The sequence below is a fragment of the Micropterus salmoides genome, unplaced genomic scaffold (genome assembly GCF_014851395.1).
Source record: "Micropterus salmoides isolate LMB-PRFRI ecotype aquatic unplaced genomic scaffold, ASM1485139v1 Ms_hic_scaffold_1, whole genome shotgun sequence".
In the NCBI taxonomy this organism is placed as follows: Eukaryota; Metazoa; Chordata; class Actinopteri; order Centrarchiformes; family Centrarchidae; genus Micropterus; species Micropterus salmoides.
In genome coordinates, this window is record NW_024040040.1 from 16940585 (window position 1) to 16961117 (window position 20533).

At 39.0% G+C, this 20533-nt stretch overlaps 1 protein-coding gene across 2 annotated transcripts in view; it reads left to right on the forward strand.

The window, feature by feature from the left end:
* LOC119904349 (filamin A-interacting protein 1-like) overlaps positions 1–20533 on the forward strand; it is a 30106-nt gene that overhangs the window by 1252 nt on the left and 8321 nt on the right. The window contains exon 1 of one of the 2 annotated variants that reach the window (XM_038720955.1): positions 665–905. The exons of the other annotated variant lie outside the window; for it this stretch is intronic. The gene's annotated coding sequence lies outside the window, so the exon portion shown is untranslated. Of the gene's footprint in view, positions 1–664; positions 906–20533 lie in introns of those variants that run through there. 2 annotated transcript variants of the gene reach the window in all.

Here is a 20533-nt window from a genome sequence, read left to right on the forward strand (position 1 = left end):
GTGATAATTCATCGGCTCCTGTGCAGTGATACTGTCTTGAGTGGACACTGGTGTTGCACGACAGGTCATATTGGTTGCAGCCAGGGAATTTCCAAAGGGCAGCATGTCCATGAGAACCCGCAACAGTGTCATACAGTATCTAAGAGCAGGGAAGATGGGTGAGGGGGGAGGAGAGGGAAGTGGTCAAGTTACCAGGCCTGCATTCGTGTCTCAGTTTGGACACAGTTTGGAGTGGGAGAGATAACATTAAATTGTAAGGCTGATGAAGCATTTTTAATTGTGTAACTCAGACAGAGACGTTATTATTTAACACTTTGGCTTTAAAGCTATTACCATGTGCTGAGACACGATGTCCAGCGCCTGCGTCCATAGTTTGATGATGTTTTGGTATGTGGTGGTCAGCAGAGTGAAAGAGATGTTACCAAAAAGGATTAGCTTACCTCTTAAAGATCATCACCATGCTTTAAGGTCTGTGGTTACTCACAGGTTATGAATAAAGAAAGATTAGTTGCATTTATAGTTACATAAAGGACTGATAGCAGATTTTTAGATGAACTTTTACTGCTTGTCTCTGTATTATAAGTCAAATATTTTGATTTGATGTCAAATGTTCAAATTTTCCTGCCATTTAATAGACTACACTGAACACAAAATGAATCAACAGGTGTTGAAGCATTCCTCCAAGGTTCCTACAAACCTCCTGCCGGTGAGTAAATATTTGGGCTGACAGAAGGACACCCCAGCAGGCTCCAGATGCAGCTTTAAAAGGCTTGGGGGTTTGGCATGTGACTAGAAGTGACATGTTAATCTGTTTAAGTGCGTACGATATCAGGACGGAGAGCCACGGCCTTCTGGTGCTGGTAATCTGCCGTAAACCAACGAAAAGGGAGCCGACCAACAGATTGGTAAGCAAGTTTAGGGTGAATGGTATTTGTAGGGTCATGAGAGTTGAAGTTGAGTGGGACCGTTTCATTGGCTCTGTATAATTTCATGTACCTGAATGATACACTTGTACTTTGTCCCACTGAAAATGTGCTTATTTTCGAGAAATATTTTTGGATGATGTGGGGGTTTGGGAGATTTGCATTGATAGAGCAGAATTTTTTTATTTGCTTTTTAAAATACAAATAAACAGTTGATCACAAAAACAGCAACATCCAGGTAACAGTAAGCTGCGTTCAATACAGTGGTTTGCTCATATGTGATCCAGCCTTTAATATCAGACAGATAATGCACAACTGTATTGAACAGAATATTATATTCTCATCTCAAAATGTGCATATTTAGGAAGCTATACTTTCAGGTATAGTCACATCTTTCTACGTCCACAGAGCAGTGGCTCCCAACATATCTGGTCATGATAAATGGGGTTTAAATAGGAGCAATTAAGAAAACCCAATAGTATTTGCAATTATCTAGTGAAACACTAGACATTTTTACCTCGTTGGGCCTCAAATGAATTGTGATATCACTTTTTGGTTGACTAGCTAACAACTCACAAACAGTATGCAAACAGTTACTGTGATAACTAAATATATTGCATATTTAGTGTCAGCACTAAAAACACTGAATTACAGCAAATGTTGACGTCTTAATAGTTTTACTTTTCTGCAGCAGAGCATCTTGCTGCAAACTCTTTTCCCTTCAGGATGATTGACAGTTTGAGGGTAGTGGGGCAGAGATCATTAAACAAGACACGCATTAAGGCAAACCTCCTGGCACCCTGAGCTTCACCAGCTGTAGGTCGGATTAGAAGGCCTGGCTCTGAGGCTTTATTGAAGGTGTTTGATTCATCAGTGGGGAGAGCTTGGTGGTGTATGCCATGCTACGATGAAAGCACTCGTGTGTGAGAACGAATCAAAGCAAGTCTCTTCTTGATTAGCCCTTAAAAACAGATCAAACAAGCTTGCAGTTTGGCCTTAAATACTCTTTCATCCTCCTGGGTTTGAACTAAGTTTCAAGTTTTTAGAGAGAAAGTTGCTGAAAAGTGTGGATTAACAGAGTATTCCCACAGTTAAATGTTCTCATATTCCCATCACATCTCGACAGAGTACCCAGACACATGCATCACAAAACCCACCTGTCCTCAACAGAAAAACGGCCGTATAAGTCGATTGTTCAAGCAGCTTATTACGACCCATATTTACGTTATTGTTAGGCACGCCGTAGAAAGTATAACGGGATCAAATAAAACCAGGTGATGTAGTATGAAGAGCGAAAAAGTCTGCATAAGGAGGTATGTGAGTGGATGGTTAAACCAATTCAGAACTTTTGGAGAATGGGGTTGGAGTCCTGTGTGAAAAATTGTGTTATTTTAACCCACGTTAACCATGTGTCAAACATCATGTGACCGGTACGCCTGGACTGGTACTTTCCACCAGTCATATATGTTGGAGTCACTGAGAATCAGAATATGTTGCACAAAACAGTTAACAGTCATATGATATGAGGAGACAGTTGGCGAGTAGTTCATGGGTCGTAACTGTCATTCAGTGTCTTTGAGCAGGACTGCTGAAGCTCTGTGCTGGTGGGCCACCAACAGAAAAGAGTGTTTCCCCACAGGAATCAAAAGTGTTATATTACATTTTTGATCTGTGTGTAATGAAACCTGAGTTGTTGAAATCAGTTGTTCAGGTGAGCTGTGACTGGAGTAATTAATTTGATAATTTAAAAAATGTTTTCTACATTTAAAATGTTCTCATTTCCATACAGCTGTCATCAAATTATTTAACGGCAACGTTATTTTATGATTTGAAGTTGCTGGACTTGTTGTAAAACAGAAGGAGCCGAGGCACAAAAAGATGGCAGGAAGAATTTCATGCACATGTAGCAGAGACTGGAATTTGCATGCCGAGCTTTGGTCCCAAATGAAGCACTTGAAATGATCCATCATTTGTGAATTTATAACATTCTATCTAATATACCATCTACTATCTTTACTACTGTGTGTTATTAAATGCCAGTCAGTTAGTCATTTTATAAATTGTAGGACAAGTGGATGCTGTTCAGGTTAACTGGGTCCTATCAAGTCAAAACTTCATTCCTAAAAAACAAAATCAGAATCCGTTTTGCAGAGATTTCAGGGATTCAGTCAAATGAGTTGCAAATATGAGTCTGGTGCAGAAAAACACAAAGAAAGGGTAAAATTAAAAACAGTTTCTAGTTGAGTTAAAATTTTAAACATAAACAATATGATAATGCAGAAGCCAGTTGCCTGTTTTGTTTAAATTTTGATGTATGACATCTATACATCCACTGCACAATCTTTGAATAATTTGTAGAGAAATTAAAGATCCCAAAAGATTACTTATATCACGTGAGTTATGTGACATAAGTAATCATCAAAACGCTATTTCTTTTCACGGGACCTTGGTCTTCCTTCCGCATAAAAAAACATTTATAGGCCGATTTTTTAAAAGATCTTAGATTGTGCATTCTTTATATCCATATTTGGTTCTCTGCAGCCTTGTTATTCACTGCCTTTGTTGGTACATTACTACATTTGTTGGCGTACTACAGTCACCACCTGTTGATCAGTAGAATAGCATGAAACCAAGAATTGAATAGCATCTGCTCACTTATGTGCATCCTTGCGTGTATTAATGCAAAAACCGGGACCAACTTGTATGAACACTGCTCCATAGCACAACTGGTGGTCGAAAATCTTCACAGGGTACGTTTAGGCGGTCCGTATGCTTCACATAGTATATGGGAAAAAGTGGTTTGTTTCAAGCATACCCTGGCCTTTGCTCAGTTCAGAGTACATTAGTATGACAATGAAAACATAACATGTAGCTGTTTGAAAAATATCAAGGACAGCATACAACCTTGTGATTTTTGCAGAATTTTGCAGTGTTGTAGCACTCAAGCATTGAGCGGCTGAAGTGGGGTCGACCAGTCCACGAAGAGTGTGGATTGAGGGACACGTGGCGTTTGGCTGTGGGAACATTGACTTGTTTCAGTCCTGAGGATCCTGTTTCTCTCACAGAATACCAGCCGCACGGAGCTCTGGGAAAAGAGCACACTATATATATCATGAGAGAAACGTCAGTGTTGTCCAACATTAGTCTCCCTCTATGTCTCACAGCTCGACCTGCAGCCTTCTGCTGTTACATGAAGTCAAAATAAGTCAGAGGAGATCAGTTTGTGCAGCAGGGTATGCACTGAAAGATCAGCTGGAAGATGCTTTCGCAGAACCCATTCCCATGGGAGCAAGTGAAGACAATCATAAGAGGCTCAGGGACAGATGAATATAAAAGGGGAAACGTCTGTATTAGGAAGCATGTGATTCAGTCATTTAGTCACTTTATAAGATAGAAAGGGATACCATTTCTTTAAAATTCGTGAGAAGTTTTTTAATCTTTAACGCAGCTGTCAAACCAAAAATTCACTGTCAGCTGAAACCATTCAGTCAGGATGTTATACTGTAATGCATCATTGGTTAAAACACACTATAGAGAGCCGTTCCATTATCTTTATGTTTGATTTTTATTGCGGATACTTCAGCAGAGTGCATCACTACAGAAACAGCTTGACTCCAGGTGCAAATAATTCACATACATATCTTGAAGCCTGTACCGGACTGAGGGGTTCAAGTGTAATTTTCTGCAGCAGACACCGCCGCAGCTCATATCTGTGGATGTGTAAAAGTGAGCAATGCTTGTAGCTGCATCAGTAAACCATGGAGCATTAGTGATGGATGGCTGCCTGAGCTGCAGGGGGTGATAGCTTGGGGCTCAAATTTTATGTGTGAAACTGCAACATGGTGAAATCCAAAAGGAGAATAGCTGCAAAAACCATATAAATCAATGTGTTTCTTTGAACTAGCTTTGAAGTTTACACAAGTCATTTTTAAATCCAATAACTGCTAAGTCAGACAGCCAAGTAATTTTTTTGTAAATTTGAAACACATTCAGATGACCTGAAATGACGTTCGCATTATGTCTGCATTTACTTACTTACTTATTTATATAAAAAGGGTTTTCAGGGAAAAAATTAATGCTGGGCAAACGCCAACAAGGGATGACTGGACTGTATAAAGAAACTGACTTACATCTTAAGACTACAATATGAACAATATGCAAAATGCTTAAAAAATGGACTATTTATAGTATGTGTGCCTATGAGATGTAACCCATTACATATGTCAGTGAAAGACTGTGTTCCTGTATTAGAATTATGTTGACCAACCCACTGATTTAGCTTGGAAATATTGATAAAAAAATACATAGCTGGGCTACTGCCATCTGACAATACCTCTTAAAAACTGGTAGGATGCTAGTTTTATTATCTGATCCCTCCAGATTTCCATACATTATATTTCTTTTGCTATTGTACATGTATGGCAACAAGATACCAACCATTATTATTGCAGTATAATATGGAAGCAACTGTAAAAATAAAGAGAGATCACACACAGAGTAAATAATGGGAAAATAAAAAGTCCATTCCGCACTATAATTCATCAAACAAATTAGTAAATGCATTGATGATATTGCTGCTTAATGATGCAGAACATTACAAAAACGATGACTCCTTATTAACTGTGATATGTACTGAAACTCTTTCCTTTGTCCTCTAATTATAAAGAAGCAACATATTTTCCAGAAAGTCACCAGAACAGACTTTTAACCTTGACTGTCTTTTCATTTCCTAACGCTATTAATGTTAATCATCCACATTGCTCAGACTTGCCAGTGCGTCATCACTTTTACTTTATTTAGTGCCGATGTTCTACGTTAAATATACAACAAGGGCCCACTGAGTTCAGATTCCTCTGCAAGCTGTTCGACAGGGCCAATGCTTTCCATGATGCAGCAGATATCGTCAAGGCCGTGTGCACAATTAAGTCCACTTGATGCTGTTGGCTTGTGTGCTTGTCAGATTATCAAGTAACACTTTTTTTTCTCTATTTAAAAATATATTCTTTGAGAAAAAGATTTGCCAATTACAACAGTACAGTAGTAAAAGTTTTGGTAAATTAATCTGTTGACAAAATCTTGGGTGGGGAGTAAAATCACCACCCATCACATAAGAATATTCAGTTTTGGGTCAATAGATAACAGTTAGTCTGGGGTCAGAGGCCACAATTTTGTAGTCTTTGCAGATCTGTAAGGTAAATCAAATGTTGCAAATAAGAAGTTGATTACAGTTAGCCTAACTTAGCACAAATAGTGTAAACAGGGGAAAACAGTTAGCATGGCACTGTCCAAAGGTAACCATCCGCCTACCAGTCCCACTAAAGCTCAATAATTAACACGTTGTTGTTTACTGTGTTTATGTGCCCAGCTATTTCTTGGCTGGAAGCAGAAACTTTCTGCCGGGCAACCAGCGGTGACTCAAGACCAGTGTTGGGCAAGTTACTCAGAAATTGCAATATATTACTAATTACTTATTTCTCCTGTTATGACCTGGCTCAAAATACCACAACAAAAGGGAGACACACCATGGTAAAAGTTTTACAAAATATGTTTATTAAACCAAAATTAACCAAATTAAGGCTGGTGCCAAAGAAAAGGTGAACAAGTACGGGGTATGAACATCAGTGGTTTCAGTCAGGTCAGGATGATGGATGCATGGAAATGCAGGTTTGTCCAGCGATGTTCACGAGAGAGAGAGAGAGAGAGAGAGAGAGAGAGAGAAAGAGGGAGTGAGCGAGAAGGTGCTGCACGAATACATGCTCCTCAATCAAATATGATTTTAAAAATTTGAAAATCGATACGTGGCGGTCAGTGTTGATAATTATCCAAATTATAGGCTAATTATGGGAAACACTACTTTCACTACCACCCCCCTTCACCCCTAAACAAAGCAGTCTCTCCCTACTTTTTAGCTAATATCATATTCATAACAGCAGCAACGAGTATGTTTTTTACAAAGCATATAGCCTAGGCCTAACGTTTCACACAAGCGGCTGAAATAAAAAAAAATAAAGCAAGTACATCCATGTAGCCTATTTATAAGTGCAGTATTCAGTAGTTACAAAACGCTACGTCAAAGCCACTCTCTCCCGACGAGTCCAAGTATTAGTGGCAGTAGCTGCCGGAGTTTCTTTCTTAAGTTTCACGTTGCAGACACTTTAATAAATCAGATGTAGAAATGTTCGCGGTTGAAAGCTTTTTGCTGGTTTACACTAGACGACAATGTTTTTTGCATCCGACTGTGACACAATAATGGCAGTAGCTACTTCATAGCTGTGGACAGAACGCCTTTCTTCCTCGTTCTACTTTCTTCCTTTAGTTTTGGCTATCAACGGACATGAACAACAAAGTCCGGTGCCGCTGAGCTGCCGCACAGTTGTGGATTCACAAAGATGGTGCGTTCAGTAACGAGTAACGCAGCGTTACTTGCATTAGTAACTAGTAATAATATTACTGTTTTAGAGAAGTAATTAGTTACACTACTTACTTACTGGGAAAAGTAATATTATTACAGTAACGCATTAACGTTACTGCCCAACACTGCTCAAGACTCCCATAAAACTACAACTGTATTTGCCTCTAAATGCTAACCTGTAAAAACTCTTAAACAAATTAAATATAACATGTTAATTTGTGAGCTTTAGAGGTGCTGGTAGGAGGATTTGTTACTCCTTGTTTCCAGTCTTTATTTTCTGAGCTAAGCTAACAGACTGTTAAGAGTCTTGTTATGTCGAACTGTTTCTTTGACAACAAAGTGTCAACAGGTAGCTTGTTATTATCACCTTCTTAGCACATTAGATTGTGACTTAACTACTGACAACACAACAAGTTTGCTGAATTTGCACCCAAGCAAATAATACTTTGTTCTCTATGGGTAGCCTATACCTTAGCTTAGCTTGCTTTGTAGCCCTATATTATGCAAACGAAATCTTTACAGGACTGTACCATGCCAACCTCAATGTGAACCAGCTTACATCTTGCCGCTATTTCTGCATTGTATTCCCACCAGGGACTGGGTTTTGGTTGTGAAATTCTTGGCATATACAACATGATTAGATAAAGCGACACAGGTGGCAGCCTGACGCCAAATATGCACCAGAGAAAAAAATAAAACACATCAAGGAAGCCTGCTGCGAACATTCCTCTTTGAGGTTAAGCCCCCATTGTTGCCCTTCTCTGTGTTTGCCGTTGCTATGGAAAAGGACCCTGCTGAGAGGAGAGGGCTTAGCATGGCTCTGTGACTTTGCGTGGCTTTTGCATTCGCTAAATGACAGAGCAAATTATCGGTCTATTTTCTGATGACCCACTAACATTTTCCCTGCTCCCTCTTATTTAAGAGAAGTGTGGCATGCTGGGAGCAAACAGGAAACAAGGCGGAAAGGACAGGAGTGTTCCAGAGGTGAGAAATGTCAGTGTTGCACTTTGTGACAGTCAATTTACTCACTTTGGATTTGGGAAATGTCTTAAATGGGCGTGATTTGTACAGAGTGGGATTGTGTTTGGCAGGAGTAATGCGGTGTCAGTATGGGACAAGGCCGTGTGTGTCGATGAGGGTGACGGAGGGTGCATTACACCAATCTGCCTGATGACTCATAAGCAGTGCATGGGTGGAAAGTGACAACAGTGCTTCAGAGTTTGGTGTCCAAGTTGTGGAAGGATGAATTGTGGCTTTGGGCAGCTCATACTGAAAGTACAGTGCTTTCATTTCACAACAACCTTGCATCCTCCCTTTAGCTGTTGTCATCTTTCTACCTAAATCAGGGGTTTGTAGAGGCCTTTATGCACAATATGTTACATGATCTAGATAAAAATAATATTCCAAAGGAGCTAACTTGAAGGAAAGATTTTTATACCTGATGTACCCTCTGCACTGATGACTCTTTCTGTAACTTGGTACAAGACAATGCACCAATACTCGGCCAAAAGTACAGAATTGCAGCACTGCTTGTACAATTGAATACACTGATTTTTTGAAAAAGAAAACATGAGTCAGCTCACTGGGAAATGTTGTTTTGCTGCTTGGAAGCAGCCTCTGAATATTAACAAAGCTGGAGAAAGAGCCAGAGAACTGTATTATTATCCTCTATTTTCACATATTGGGGTTACCTTGGGACAAACTGCATCTATTGTGTACTAATGTAGCCACCAGGCCAATGCTTTGTTAATCATGGTTTTGTAGTTGGCCATGTTTTAAGTTTTGACTTCCTATTCCTCCCTGTTTTGGTCAGTTTTAGTTGCATTGTAGTTTATCGTCTTTACTGGTGTGCTTTTCCTGAATAGATCACATACGGATGCTTGTGGTGATGAACCCACGGATAATTATCATCAAACTGTATGGAGAGTTTTAGCACCTTTCAGCGTATTGTTTTGGTTTTCCAGTTCACACTTTTACTGTGATTCACTCTCACCCTCTAAATGCGTAATTTCCAATTTTCTGTAATAGACATTAAACATGCCAGAAAACCATGTGACAATGATCACTGGTAGGCTTAATATTAGTATTATTTATTATTAATCATTTAGCTGTGATTTCATGTTCAACAACTGTTTCAAACTGCTCTCTTTCTGAAGAACCGAACCAGAATCACCTGTTACATGCCATTCGTGAGCTTGTGGGGACTAGGTCTCGTTTCTTACTCCTTCATTGGATCAGCTTCTTCAATTATCACACTGTGTGCTGAGGTGATGAAGCAGGAAATTGGAGCTGTAGCTGTGGGGATGAGAAATCACAGACATTTGAGCTCCAGATGGGATTAAAATCACTGACCAGAGCAAGGTAATATTGAAATCACCACAATTCCCCTCGGGAAATGACACTAAAGCTGCATATATGAGCTAGATAATGAGATCTTGATCGCCCATAATAGTACAACAAAATAAATCAGGATGTTAGAGATGCACAAACTCCAGTAATTGTTCATTATAACCAAATCCCATCAATCTGTTTGCTTGTAATTCAGATACAGCCCACCTAATTGATTTGCCGATTTGCATTATCTAGGAGACTTTGGCACTGAATGGCCTGATGTCATAAAGTCAATGCTCCAAACTACAGCTTGGACATTTGACTTGTAAATAGACCATGGTGTGACTCATCGGACAGCTTAATGAGGATGTTGCTGGGCAACTGGACTGGGGGCAGGCATCCACAGAGAGTTGTTCCCTGGAAGAAGACCTTTAGAAGCATATTAAGGAATCTATAGCTGTGTCCTCATCGGAAAGGTGAATAAAGTATAACAAACCCTTGATTTTTCAGTGTGGTGTTGATGTTCACCATTCTCCCACAATGCAATGCACAAAGTAATTAGGGTTAGTTTCTGTGTGCTTGACCTGGTACTTGTTAGTAAATGCTAAAGTATGTTACTAACTTGTATCCTAACTGCAAAAACACTATGCTAAAAAAGATTATAATATATACCATTACAATTAGTATTTAGTATGGAAGTAGGACTTTCTTCAGTGACCTAGGCATCAGCAAGTCTCCAGCAAAGCATACAGTGGCCTGTAATGGACATGAAATACTCTTTGCGTTATTAAAAATCAATAGAATAAATAGACAAGAAATCAAATTATCTATTCTTTAGTTTGACTTGATTTTCATCCCTTTTAACACTTGATACAAACAAAAACAGGTTTGCAAGCATGCTCAAATGACTACAACAATGCATACACATGTACAAATTAATGTACTATATGCATACACTGTATGTATACACACCTGCACACACACACACACACACACACACACACACACACACACACACATAGGTCTCCATAAATAACAATGTCAGCCTGCTGGTTGCGCTAGAAGAAAAGTCAGAGGTTCAACAAAGTAAGTCGGGGTCATCCTCTGGGAATCATGAATATCTGTAAATAATAATAATAATAATAAACTTGATTTTATAGAGCGCCTTTAAAAGCAGCTTCTCAAAGCGCTGAACATAAAATCACAGTCCACAGAAAAATAAAACAAACAAAAGTTAATAAGAACAAAAATCAACAACAGTAATAATAAAAATAACTATAAAACAATCATAAAAAGACATTAGCAGTCAAAAGCAAGTTTGTGTCTTGAGAAGATCTTTAAAAATGCCAAGAGTCTGGGCTTCCCTGAGTTCAGGAGGAAGAGAGTTCCAAAGTGAAGAAGCGTAAACAGAAAAAGCCCTTTCACCCATAGATTTGAGGTGCGTTAGTGGGGCAGTTAACAGATTACACTGTAAGGAGCGCAGTCTGCGATTTGGGGTTTAAGGGATTAATAAATTGTTAAAACATTCCTTCAACAATTCAATCTAAAAGTTGTTGAAACACTTCAGTCTGGACTGAGGACTGACCGACCGTCATCCCCACACATATAGCCATGTTGCTAGCAGACTGTAAATCATTAAAATATTATTTATGTTACCTTCTGCTTAATGATATATATTCTATTGTACTTTAATTGTAGAAAGTTTACATTCTATATAGTTTGGCTACACAACAGAGGTGACAGTAATAAGATGATATTCTTGATTTCTTGTAATCTAAAGAATGACACATTTTAAGTCAATACATGAATCAATGACGACTGACACTCCAAATGCAAACTCTTCAACAGAGTTAATCTTACATTGAGGGCAAAGTGACAGCATGTGGACCAGCTGATGGATGCTGTGACCCCGTAATACTCTACTGTCAATCCTCTGTCACTACACAGATGGATGGACAGACTGAGAATGCACCGGTGAATGAATGAGTGCATGCTGATGCTGACCTTTTTCTATTTTTTCTTAGATGGGTTTGTTGTGTAACTGAAAGGGAACAGATTATTGGGACTATGTTATCTTCCACTGTTAAAGTGATTGCTTGTCTGAGTGAATTACACATTTTCTCAACAGTCATTTAGTGAAAGGCCAGAGGTTAGCTGGACAGACATAGAAGAAACAGTTAAACTCAGATATAATTATTTCTATACTGAAACAGATGAGCACATTTACATGACCTCTAGGATCATATAACGTATATGCAATTACTGCAGACAAATTGACAGCCTGCTGACCAGCTGATGAGCCCATTGAACCTCTAATCTGCTGTTAATCTGCAGTGAGGGGACAAAATCCTGAGCCCACGTTACTCATGCCTGTTTTTATCACAAACAAACACAACTGCAGGTGATTATTCAGGTACAGTAGCTACGGCATGCTAAGTCAAAATCCATTGCACTCTCTCATTTGTAAAAACACAACATAACAATCTATTAGCTAACCTGGGGTGGTGATGTGGTGGATAAAACACATGCCTTTGGTGTTAGAGACCCGGGTTCGAATCCACTGTGAGACACCAATGTGTCACTGAGCAAGATACTTAACCCCTAGCTGCTCCAGAGGCGTGCGACCTCTGACATATACTGCAATTGTAAGTTGCTTTGGATAAAAGCATCAGCCAAATGAATATATGTAAATGTAATCGGCTATCTCAGGCAGATGCAAGCTGTCTGCAGCCCACTAACACAATGAGCCAATTGACATATAGTAAACTACACCATAGCAGATTGGAAGTGCAAAACACATCCATGTTTTAGAAAGTGTGTTCCATGTAGAAATGTAGTAAATAGAAAAATAAAAAAAAATAAAATGCCAAATTATCAATTGCAACTTGCATGGGCTTACTGAGGCCCAGGCTTCCATGGGCCACACAAGCTTAAAATGTTTTTAAATATATATATATGAAATATTGCACCACTGCCATGAACAATATTGGTCCAGTAAAGTCACAAAGGTTTCCCAGGCATAGCTATGAAAAAAACTGCATTTTTGTCAGATCCAAATTTCTAACCATAGAATTGTGCGCGAGCTTTCAGGATTGTTAGCCAGTTTAGTACCTAAAAGCTCTGCTGTGTGAGTGCTCCATTGAAATTACATGTTTTGAGAAACTGGTTCTCAAACATCCCAGTCAGCCTTTACCCTGTATATGATTTTTGTATGTAATGTTTGTTTTTGTGAGTGGCTTAAAGGGAACTACAACTCAATCGTTACAACCCTGTGTTGTGAAATGACAAATAAATCTACCTTGTACTTGGAACTTGTGCCAAGCTAGTCAATTAAATACACTTAACAGCCTAAGTTGCAGCCTTGTTATATAAGGGCCTCCAAAATGTCTGTAGCCCCAGGGCCTAAAGCAATGTTAAGGCGCCTATGCCAATTACAAAACAAAATTGACAAAATAGTACACCAACATAATACAAGTGTTAATTAGAGTCCTGTTTTGGAACTTTCTTGTGTGAACTGTTTTTGTTTTGCTAAGCTACTTTCGAATTTAATTTGTGAACTGTGATTGTGTTTTGCACACTCATGCCATTGTACTTTACATCAGTACAGGTGTAAGAAGCCCAATTGCACGTCGGGCTGTTTTTACCAAAGAATGACAATATGGTCACATATTAAAACTAGCCTCAAAGATTGTATATAAAAATAGGTAGTTAAGAATAACAAATTAAATATGCAATGGAGTCCAAAGGTCTCCAAAAGGCCACTCCTAAAAATAAAAAAGTGCTGCCCTCTGCTGGCTAAACAGAGCTGAATACCCCTGTAAGCTCTGAGCAATACTTAAAACAAAGGGAATCTTATTATCATAATCTGAAATAAAGATGGACACTGGATGTTAAAAAAAGATTCATAAACTGGAAAAAAGACCAGGGTTAACAAGATAGGGATTCCCTGGATTCAGCCTTATTACCTTTTGGTAAAGGTAAATGATATACATTATATATGTTGCAAAAACAGACAAAATACCTGAAACCTGAACCAAAAGTCAAGTTAAAACTGAAACAACCTATAAAATAAACCCAGATCTCAAACCACACAGTGAAAAAGAAGTTAAATTTAAACTGAAAATAATAATAATAATAATAAAATCAAGTCACAAACTTCCATGTCCTTGTTCATTGGATTGTTTTTGCTCTTTGTGATGTGGCTACAGCAGTTTATTTCCTGATAAACTAAAAGCAGCGTGTACTCAACTTCAAAAGAACAAATAAAGTAATCAGCCCCAAACCTGCTGATGTCAACACCAGATTTATGTGCTTAATATTCACACAGAAAAGCATTTGTTGAAATAGTGAAGTTTTAATGCCCCATATTGCTGCTACTCACTCATAATCCAACATTATTCTGATCTGACAGCGACTATGCTGTTTTCGTCAGTCGGCCTATGTGTTTATCTGTGTATTTATGTTTAAGATGAAACAGAGAGGATCAGAGTGTCAGGATGTTGTTGGCTTGTAGGTGATTTGTCTTCTTCCCTGGTGGCCCTTGTGGTGACAGATCATTCCAGCTATTCACACCTTCCTACCATCGGATCTGTCTGGAGCTGCTCTATCATGCTGGGCACACAGGGCCCCTTAGAGGGGCGGAGTGGGAGCAGGAAGTGAGGATCAGATTTTCAAATTGGGAAAGAGATATAGGTGCTTTTTAAAATTCTACCTAATGAGGGGAAATACAGAAAGTTAGTTGCTAAATGAGAGGATCAGATCTGTTGAAATACAAATGTACCAAACATAAATCAAACCACTTTCTGTCATTCTGAACCAGGATAGTGGCATGCTCTAACAAATTCACTTTCATAGGGCATATTTAGCAGCTCTGGCAGCATTAGCACAGTGGTGATGTGAATAGTATGCAAATTTGTTTCATGTGGTGCTTCGTTTTATCCGTTTAGGTAACTTTTCCTGTTTCCTGTAACGAGTCAGTGTAGGAGGTATAATTTATTTTCTGTTCCTCTTGTATGTCAAGCCACAGGTCAAGGTAAACAAATTAATATCTCTAAAATAACATTGCCTGAACAAGATACTGGATATTATCTGTGGTGAATGAAAGAACCATATGCAATTTAAATAGTAAAAGCTATATCTTTACAACATTTTGCACAGAAAAAGTGAAGTACACTTTGTAAACCAAGTTTTTCATACTTTGTTCTTAGTGAAAGTAATGTGAAGTGAAAATGTAGGGATCGATGAAGGAATATGATTTTGATAAAAACACATTAAAGACTGCTCTGTTTCTGGAACAGTCTGTGGAATTACTGGACTGAATCTACTCTGGGCAGATAGGAGACATCTGTGAGATCATGAGATTACATTGAAAAGGCATAATGTTGCTAAATAACAGGTACAAAATATAAGCTTTGAGTTTTCCCTAAAATTTAAATAGTGAGCGCTATGTGACCAAATCACGGAGTAATATATCGTAAAACCAAAAAAAAATGTGTTAAAGACACTACAGAGATCTGCAGAGCTAAGTGACAGAGGTGATAATCATCCTTTAGTTTGTCACTTCACATTACATATCGTCATTTTCCCCCATTTTTAATACAATATTGATATATGCCACTTTAAAGTGTCCTGCACAACCTTTCAAAATCATGCCAAAACACACCAGCTAGACTGAACTGGATGACCCTTCATGCCCAGCAGCTCGTGGCCAACTCAAACCCCATCAGTCCTCAAGCTTCTCTTTCTCATGATCCCCTGCTCCAAAACTGACTGACACCAAGCGTGGTGCACCTGCCAAGGCATGAAAGTTAATATGGGATATTAAATATATTGGGCATGTTTAGAACATGTATTGGGGCTGACATGGGAGTCCAGCGGGGATATACATAGAATCAAGTTTTGTAAGAGTAAGAGAATGAGGTTCACTTCATGTGGGTTGTGTTCATGTTTGAATCAAAACAGCATTCCTGGCCCCATTAAAAAGTAATTTGGTCTCAGTTTTGGTTGAGAGATTGCTGAACTTCTGTACTGCTGTCTGTTTTTGTTTTCACAAGCTTGAATGCAAAGACCTTGGCACGAGGTAAATCACTAATATACAGTGAAGACCCACACGGCGTACAACACACACACAGTAAAACACAACATTTGGAGCCAGCCATGACATCATGAGAAAGACATTATCATGGCAACAGTGTTGCTCTAAAACAGACAAACAACCAACCAGACCAGTGTGTGTGTGTGTGTGTGTGTGTGTGTGTGTGTGTGTGTGTGTGTATTTTCACATTACGTACAGCAAGACTTAGTGCATGTATGCTTGGCCAAGTTTCATGGTTTAACATCAGACTTGGCCCCCTTTCCAGACTGAAAACTCCTTTAAATGTAAACCTGGCAGAGGAAGCATGAGTCCCCGTCCATGATCCGTTTTTCCTCCAGTGTTCCCGGGGGACAGATCACCTCCACTGTCCTTAGAGTGAATACAGGGTTAGAGTTACGTGGGAGCCAGTGGGAGCTCTGCTCACATAAGGAGGGTCTGAGCTCCCATGGAAGCAGCAAAGTCATGCATCTGTGGGGGTCACTAATTAATTTATCAACAACCATTATTTTGAATCACAAATAATGTATTTATCATTGTAATTAGTACCTACAATTATTTACATTAAAAAGATAAACAGACTTAAATGAACAAACCTTCCTAATGCGCTCCAACAGACAGGTTGAGGCTGCGACCTGTGAACATGAACTCAGTTGTTTTGTACTATATTAGACTCTGTATTGACTGCTGCTTATTTGTTTAGTTTTACAGGCTTTTTTATGCATCTTCCAATTAGTACAGCGCTACATATGATAATATGCTTGGTACTGTGTGCTGGCGGCGAGCAGTGCCTCCTTGAGCAATAGTCTTTGATGGTGTTTTTCCAGGCTATTGAAACTTTGTTGCAATTTCGCAAACATCTGGGGCAAGTAGTGGACTGTTGTGTGTGTGTTTGTGTGTGTGTGAGAGAGGGAAATGTTGAATCACGTAATAAGCAATGATTCCTCTCTCTCTCTCTCTCTCTCTCTCTCTCTCTTTCTCTTCTTATTATTAATTAATTTATTTAGTTAGCTAGTACATTAGAAAACCCCACAAAGCTCAGATTATAACTTGAACCCTGAGTCAATAGCTGGTTACCTGGTTGAGCTAAGAGATTGTAAACAGATTTCTCAGTTTGTTTTGGCTTAGAGTGTGTCAGTGTTTCTTATTCATTTTCGTCTCATTGTGTTACATTCACAGCCAGTCTGGAAAGAGGTTGATCTTTCTCAAATCATGTCAGTTAAGTTTTCTAAGAGGGGTGTGCAATCTGTACCCCATAAGACATTATTGTGAATTAATCTGCCAATTTCTTTCTCTCGATTGATTTATAAAGTGTCAGAGAATAACCTCAGAGCCCAAAGTGACATCTTCAAATTGCTTATTTTGTCTGACCAACAGTCCAAAACTAAAAGAGATCAACATTTCTCACATTTGAAAGATGATACTTTTTAGCATTCTTGCTTGAAAAGTTGTCTTGATTAATTTTATTCCAGCTCGCACAAACTGAGACTGGACATTTCAGTGACATGTAGGGCATCTTGTTTCCAGGAGTTTTGTTTGTAGTTTTGAAATGTAAAATATTTGCATATTAATAGACTCTGGATTTGTTCCAGACATGCCCAGGGGGGGATCTTTAATTAAATAAAGTACACAACATATAATATTAAGTACAGAATGCCGCAGTACACTTTGTGTTTAATCTACCAAAGTTCTCCCATGCGACCCCCCCCCCGCCACCTTTCCATGACCTCCATTGGCTCTGCTAAATGCCCTAAATGTAATATGTACATCTGATGAATGGTTTCAGGCAAAGTGTCTCTTTTCCTTTATCACTCCAACTTCAAACGCAAGGGCTATATTTATGTAGATTTATTGAGATTTGCACTTTTTGCACAACTTTTACTGAGTTAAGTGCTGTGAAGGTTTCAACTTTATTGGCAATAAGGTGCCCCCTGGTGAAACAGATGCTCTTCTACTGCTCATTGTTTAGCAGTATCCTTAGTCCTACTAGAACTTCATTTCAGACATTTAGAATTTTTGGTATTACAGAAACGAACCTAAATTGTCCTTAGGTGTGAGGGTGAGCATGAGTAGTTGTTTGTCTATGTGTGGCCCTGCGATGGACTGGCGACCTGTCCAGGGTGTACCCCAGCTTTCGCCCTATGTCAGCTGGGATTGGCTCCAGCCCCCCGTGACCCTATACGTAGGATAAGCGGTTGACAATGGATGGATGGATGGATGGATGGATGGTATTACAGAAACATGTTTCCCAACTCCATTTAGGAAAAAATCCTTTCTTGTCTTATACAGTAATAGCTAAATTTCTATCATAACTGTCCAGTTAGGAATGGAAAACCACGAACACTAAAATATTGTCATTGAAAGGCTTCTTAAACTGTATGCTGACTGTATGCATTTCCCGGACCATGTATTAATAAGGTAGGCTATATATTGACTGCCAAGAGATAAAATAAAAATTGATTGACATGCTACATCTGTTCAAATCTTAATCCAGGCTGCAAATTTAGAAGAAAACTTGGAAAGGTTGGGTTTCCTCTCATCCACCGACACAAGTAATGCCTCTGACTCACTGCTAAAATTTAAGCTAAAACTAAAGCTTAATCTGAAGGCAGCAAGCTAGCTAGCTATTGACAAGTGAAGTGAGACAAATCATACAGGCAGTCTTGTGCAATTGTGCAAATTTAAGAATCAAGTTTACAGTTCTAGTTAGGATTTCTTGAGATAAGGTCTGACATAGGATAGGACACAGCCATGAGTTTGGGAAGTGCTTCTGTAACAGGAAGATTGGATCTTTGAAACTGAAGTTAAGATAAGACAAGCCTTTTTTTTTCTTCTGAAATGATGCCCCTGATGGTTAGGGGGAACTAAACACCAGATATCCCCCATGATATGCACAGTACAGTATTTTAAGGCAACTGCTTGCACAGATATGTAAATCCAGTATTTTTGCCTCCAGAAGACACCAGTGAAATTTATTATCACTGCTCCATTTCCAGCCGGAAGACCTTTCTTGACGTCCCTTCCGAAGTTTATTTCATATAATCAGACTTAGAAATGCACAGTGGAGCTACACTGTTACTGAATATGATCCCTGTCTCTGACACATGCTTGCAGGGGGAAATGTGCTAAGCTAACACTGATACAGTTTCTGGTCTGTCTAAAGATTTCCTGGCATTGCATCATCTAGCAGACAGGAGGCCTTGATGAAAAAAATGTGCAGCGGTGTTCTTATTCACCCAACAGGCATTTTAACAGCTATAAGCCCTGCAGCAGAGAGCCGCTGTCATGTGTACAGCTTTAAATAACAGCGTGCCTACATCTGAGCTGAAACATCTCTGTTTGTCTGCCTGATAGTCTTCCGCAGCCGCTTTGCAGGAGTTTGCGGCCCATGCCCCGAGCTGTGGACGACTTCAGTGTGGAGGAATTCCCATCCCACTTCTCTTGTTGCTTTACAGTTCAGCAGCCCTAATGCTTGCAGGAAACATCTCCGACGGTTTTATGGCACCTCATCCAACCTGAAGGCTGACCATTACCTGTTGCTGCAGCAACCTCTGCACTGTTTGCAAACATTTCACTCTGGGGTTTTCTTTTGGCTAGATGATGTTAACTCTCTGAGAGTCATTTTTTGGGTGCTGTTAGCATTACTGATGCATTTAACACTGTTTAATAACACTTAACAAGTGAAGGAATACAAGTAGAAACACTAGAACAATATTTATATTTTACAATGGAAAAACTAATCTCAAGAAGCCCCACACGTTCTTCAAAAGTATTCACCTAAAACATATTATTACCATTCACACACAGTATGTCTGTCAGTATCTACCATTAAGACATCAAGGTGTTGTTGTATTTATCTGTTGAATTATTGTGTTAGGGTTAATCAGTAACTACAGCATGTAGCTATAACAGCTAAATGCAAAACAATGCACTGCAAAAACTAAAAAACTAAATTATATGAACTCTCTTTTATATTCTTATCAAGCTTATTTCAAGATGTTTTCACTCTGCCCTGCCAAATATATTTGAATCTTCCACTGAGCCAAAAGGAAAAGTGGTGCTTTTGGATCTCAGGGCTTTCTGACCTCCTCCTGGTCTGCAAGTTTGTAGTTTAATCATCACTGACATTGAATTTTAGTGGCTTTTATTTCTCTCTTTTCTTTTGCTCTTTCAGTGTGTGGCCTTGCATATATGCTAGCACATAAATACAATCGTGAATAACGATGTGCATGGATGAAAATGAACATGCCATGACTTTATTCACAAGGAATGTGTAAAGAATAATGGTTGAATAATTGATTTCATGAATTTTGCTATCAATGCATGCAAAATAAACCTGTATCTAAACTCCTTACTGCAAGTGAAATGATAACAACAAAAAGTGAAATATGGGCAAACACCAAAAAACGGATATTTGATTACACAGTCCAGCAGATGAATGTGACCACACATTCATCATACCTGACGCAGACTTTCAACTGCATGAAAAACGAGAGACATCTAATCTGATTTTACATGGATCAGACTTCGCCACAGTCTCGGTAGTACACCTCCTACTGCATTCCGTTACCTCTGATGTTGATGCATGACTTTACAGTGTTGCTTTGAGTTATTTTAATCCTGGTTTGCCATACCTTCCTCTCTGTGAAAACCAGCTTCTCTTCCACATGATCAATTTTTCATGGGCCATGAACAGATTGACAGAGAAAGACTGCTCCTGTAGCTGTACAATAATTCACTAAAATCCATTCCCTCTACAGCTTTGGATATGGTAAA